Consider the following 6,000-nt stretch of genomic DNA (forward strand, 5'->3'; position numbering starts at 1 on the left):
CCGCGGGGCCGGTGCGGGCGCCACGCCTCGGGTCCGTCACGAAGCTTGAGGAAAATCCTCCATGACGGGGATGGGGAAGCTGGTGATGCTGGGAAGGGGCCCTTCTGCGGTCGCTTCTGCCCGGGCAACTTGACCGGCGTTTCGCCCTTCCGCTTACCTCCGCGAGACGAAGGGGAGCAACCTTTCTTGGTTAGAAAGGTTTGTTTTATCCTAGTTTCTGTGGCACTGGCCACTGTACAGTTTGTGACTGCTCCAGTTTTTCTAGTCTTTAATCAGCCCCACATTTCAGCTGGGCTTTGGAGAGCTACTGACGTCTAAAAATATCAGGGGAAAGGCTCTAATTGAAAATTCCTCCGCACGCACACTGGGAAAAATATAAATGGACATGGATTAGAGACCCACTTTTAATTTGCATATGTATCATCAGCAATTCATTGTGCATGGTTGGCTTGAATTTGTTCCATTTTTTTCTCTCCTTGCCCATGGTAGAGAACACGAGTTTATTTTCTTTGGAAACTTACTGTGATACCTTGTGCTTTGCCTTGCCCTCGGAATACACGGTAAATGTTAACTTGTTGAATATCGATTGTGAGAAAAGGGTCGTAATAGGCACTTTCCTCACGACAACCCAGTGAACTGGGTATAACTAGAGTATATCCATTTTGGAAATGAGGAAATAGTGACTCAAAGGGTTAATTAAATTACTCAAGATGCCGCACACAGTAAGTGGCTGGACAGATCTGGACCCCAGAACTGACCCTCTGCAGGGTCCATGCTCTTCCCAATAACATTTTACAGCCCCCATGAAAAAGTAAAATGGGCTGACAATAATTATCACAGACATTGCTGAGCGGTCGCTATGTACCAGGCACTATGCCACATGCTTTCCATATGTTATATCAACCTTCATAACAATTCCATGAGACAGGTACCATTTTTATCCTTATAGCTGAGCAAACAGATTAGTCCAATATGCAGCTAGAAAGTAACTGAATCAAGACTCAAATCCAGAGCTGCCTGCTATAGGCAGAGATTTTAAATAAATAACTGGGGAGAACTTATAACACATTCAGAGATAAATAACAAATATATTTTTAAAAATTTTTATGGAATTCTATGTTTTGAGATTTCATTTGAATGGTTCAAAGGAGTAGGTAAATTATGGTCATTTATAGGAGGTTTACTGAAGGAAATTGATTTTGAGCTAGTGTGGCTTTTTGTTTGTTTTTGTTTTAGAATCTGTTCTAAAGATTAAGATGATATTATATGTGCTGATAATATGATCCTTCACATAATGAGACTAGCAGACCAGTTAAAGAAACAAAGTAAAGAACTATTCGATTCATTTTGAAAATGGCTAGGGAACTTTCTTCCACTTTCCTAATGTTACCACCCAAGCAAAACACCCCTTTCTCAGAACATACAGTAAGTAGTCAGTTGCTTAGAGCTAAAAAATCACCCTCAAGTTTTCACAAGCAACATTTAATCATGGCTGATGTAGTGATGGAGAGGCTAGTGAGTTATTATCAGAAATCAACCCCCATTGGGAAAACCATTAGTAATGATTAACTCTAAGAATCAGTTCCACAGTTACAGGCACTCTAGTGGTTTAATATATTCAGAGTCAGCTTTTCAACTCTGAATGCCTTGTTTTTACTTACATCATAGCTTCTTGTCAAAGAGGACAGAGGTTTGAATGAATAGAAACTAATATGCAAATTAAAAGTGAAAACATTCTTCCAAAAATCTGAAGAAGCAAAAAAAAAAAGCATATTTTTTAAACATCCAGATTTCATCAAGATATTTTTGCATCTGTGTAGAAGAGGGAAAAGCCAGAAAATCTTGGGAACCATTTAAACAGGCCACATCTCAATTTGCACGTATATAAAATTCAAAAGTTGTATCTAATGGTCTCCACTGGCCTTTACAGTCCTAACATTTATGCATATGATGAAATATGGACTTAGTCCATTAAATTATATGCATAATTGAAGCTAGAAATCAAGTAAGGAGATAGATTTGAGATCAATTTCTATTCTGTTTTTAATTACAAAAATAAAAAGATACTATCCTCTATTTTTTTAACTGAAACCTTTTCCATAAAAATCTATCTTTACTGGGGTACCTGGGTGGCTCAGTCAGTGAAGTGTCTGCCTTTGGCTCAGGTGATAATCCCAGGGTCCTGGGATCAAGCCTGCTTCTCCCACTCCCTCTGCTATTCCCCCAGCTTGTACTCTCTGGTGCACTCTCTCTCTCTCTCTCTCAGTCAAATAAATAAATAAAATCTGTAAAAATAAAAAAAAAATCTATCTTTACTATTCTCAGTGAACAGTACTGACAATAGTAGTAAATGCATATTATGGTCCAGGAATGATACTAGAGTCTTTTTCTCATTTTATATATATGATATACACACATACCAGTCAAGATTAAATGAGACAAAGAATCTAGTATCATTCCTAGTACATGATAACATAATATGCATTATATTTCCTATAGGTACATGATATGTATCCTGTGAGGTAGATAGTATAATTCCTGCAGAACCTCTGAATCCCTTATTCTAAATTCTAATATACACAGATCTAATTCTATACCTTTTGGCAAGCTGAGAATTACTGCTCCAATGTACATATTCCAAGTCACTCCTCTTGAGGGCGATTAATAAAAGAAGGGACTAGGGCTTAAAGGGAGACAAAGCAAATACAGTGTTTGTATACACACATACACACACACACAAAGACTTTGGAAATATAAAATAAATGAAGGAACATGAATCCAGATCAATGTTAGAACTATGCACCAAGGTCTGTTTGCAGTGAGGAAGATGATGTCCTTATAACATAAAGTAAACTGAGCTAAGATAAGGTAACCCTGTGATTCAAGGGAGTGGGTTCGGAAAATATCTACTTTCTCCATTTCGAGCTCTGCGTATCTGGGGCTATTACGATGGGCTATGGGACAGAAGTCAACAGTTCCAGCTTACAGAATATGAAGATACTAGATATCTGAACAGAAGCCAAGTTCTTGCTCTCTACATTCCATTTAAGTTTGTCTTCATACCTACCTAGCACAAACTCTGCCCCTTATCATCTTCCTGAGGAAATCCAAACACCAAACGTATCATGATGTTTGCAGTCATTCTAAATTTATGGTCATGAGTGTTGAAGGCCATGGAATGTGAATCACCCATCTTCTACTGGGTCAATTAGTATCTAATATCCCACAAAATGTGGGGATTACTACTAAAACTAGACTGAAAATAAGACTAGGAATTAGCTCTCTGTAAATTGCACCCTGAGACTTGTCTGTGGAAAACGTTAGCTTACAAATACGACTTCATATACCCAGCCAAGCTAAAGCTTGTCTCACATTAGAGTCAAAGGACTGGAGAGAATGATAGGTTTCCAGACTGCCTTTGGAAAGCATTCTGAGATAGGTCCTGATGCAAGTATGCTCACCATCTTGGGGTAGGAAGCAGAGGAAAGCCCATTGCCTTTTAGTGAGCCATGAGACAGGCATGGCAAGAGAGAAAGAAAGCCACAATTGAATCTGTATCTTGTTTTGAAAGCACGGTAACCCCAGCCACTGGTAAAGGGATTACTTTCAGGGAAAATAAACCAAAGGGAAAGAAATCAAAAGTGTTCAATGTAATACAACTCCTTCTTGGAAAGATGAGCAGAAACTTCTTCCCTGTTAGGGAAATTTGATAAGGAAGAATAAGGGTTCCCCCAAGATCATCACACCATACAACATTCCATCACCATCCTGTTTATTCTATCATTAACTCCCTCCTCTCTCAGAGCCACCATGGTTATTACTACTTTTGAACACCTGTGTGCCCCAAGGGTGACCCAGCACACAGCCCACTGAAAAATGTAGTCTTGTCTCCACTTCAAACTAGTTATCTCACAGTATTTCCCCTGAAATTACAATAAATTTTCACCATCTCTTTTTATTTTCTTCTGAAGAAAATAGCTAGCATCCTGATAAACCTATTACACAATCTCTCGGAGGGGCAGCTAAGAAGACACAAGAACACAGTATCCACTTTTGGCATCTTAACTCATCTTCCCCAAAGGCTAATCCCAATCTGTCTCCTCCTTACACCTCATCCTCTACTTTAGTCTTTCTCCTACAGCAAGGCTTGCAAACTTTTCCTGTAAAGGACCACATAATATTTTCAGCTTTGTGGACCACACAGTCTCTGTCACACTACTCAACTCTTCTCTTGTAGCATGAAAGTAGCCATAGGTAACATCTAAATGAAGGAGTGTGGCTGTGACCCAGTAAAACTTTATTTATGGATGCTGAATTTTGAATTTTATGTAATTTTCATGTGTCACAAAATACTCTTCTTTTGATTTTTTTCAGCTATTTAACAATGTAAAAACTATTGTTGGTTTACTGGCCATAAAGGCCGCGGGTAGGATTTGGCCCATGAGGCATAAGCCTACAGATTTAGGAGTAATTTATTCTAAAGCCCCTTTGAGGGATACTGCTTCTTTGCTTGGCTGGATTATTTAGAGAGGGGAAGGGGAGATGAGAGGCTGGAATCAAATTGTCCCCTCTAAGGCAGCCAAATATGCCCAGCCCGGACAGACAGGAACCCTCCCCATCAGCAAGTCTTCTCTGATTCTCTCATATCTCAAGAAAGACCCATTCTCAGAATCTCTATCATGGTATTATTAATAAGCTTTTTCTTTTCTTTTTTTTTTCTGCATTCCATGGATGTGCCCTTATTTGCCATGATCACCACACATAGCTTACAGGAGGGCCACTCTCCCCTCAGCTGTAACTCAGCCTATGAGGAGAGAGCTGATGCTGTTATCTCTGACCTCAGACAAGGACCCAGACCTCTTAGGAGGGGGAACCAGCTGGTTGGTGCTGATGTGTCTGAAGGAAAACAATAAATTCTGCAAATTAGAGAAACTGCAAACTAGATTCAGCTGCTGCTTCTGTAACAAACTGCCATACCAGGTTGAAGAAGTGTAGCTGGAAGAAGAGCACTCTCCCTCAGGTGCCCTCTATCCAGAGACCCTAATGGAGACCGCAGTAATGCGGTTTGCAGAACATCACAAGAGTCATGAGAATGGGTTTAAAGTTAAAAGACAATAGCGAAATAACTGGCATAACTGCCCTTTGAAAATTAGGTTAAACTAGTTCCAACTCTTCCCTCCATCATCTCTAATTTCACAACCAAAGTCCTGCCTACAACTTCAGAGAATGCCTGATTTCCTATCCTTACTCCTTAGGCTCCTGGTCTTCTGTCCACTCCTAAATTTTATGGACATTTGGATTCTACTTCCAGTTCTACTTTAGTGGAAAACTCTACCCATTACTAGGTTCCATGAAAAATCCAATTTTCTTTGAAAAATTTAAAGAATGACACATTGTTTCTCACAGAATTTCACCAGCCACCTGCTAACCCTTTTATTCATCTCTTCAATCAGAGCTGTCTTTGCTACACTCTGCTACTGTTTAAAGTTTAAAGGCTCCTGAATCCAGAAGTTGACTCCCTTGCCAACAGAGCCCTCCCTCCCATCGAGAATTACAATCCAGTTGTAGCCCAATACATTCCAACTGTTTTCCAAGGGGAAACATCCTCCCTTAATTTGGGTGAGTAATATTTTCATTATTTCATTGCATTTACAACAAGGAACTTACAGGCACCTGCTTGAAACTTTAGAAGATTTACTGAAAGTATTGTGTGAATGTGGAATGGATAGCAAATGGAGATTAATAATACAGACTCCATATAAGCATTTTGTTAGGAAATTAGAAGAAGCTAGTCAGGGATTGCCAACCATTATGTTAGAGTCATATCAATTATATATAATCAGTGCTGTGTTTATAAAAACATCAGAAAGCCCTTATAGACATTTTTTTCTCCAAATGATGTAAGTGGAAAACTATTCCAGAATCTCATTTTTATTAGCCATCAGTTGCTGGTAGAATGAAACACATGGGGGATATACGGTTAAAATGGAGTGTTTACAT

This window comes from Halichoerus grypus, chromosome 6, assembly GCF_964656455.1.
Source record: "Halichoerus grypus chromosome 6, mHalGry1.hap1.1, whole genome shotgun sequence".
NCBI classification, from domain to species: domain Eukaryota; kingdom Metazoa; phylum Chordata; class Mammalia; order Carnivora; family Phocidae; genus Halichoerus; species Halichoerus grypus.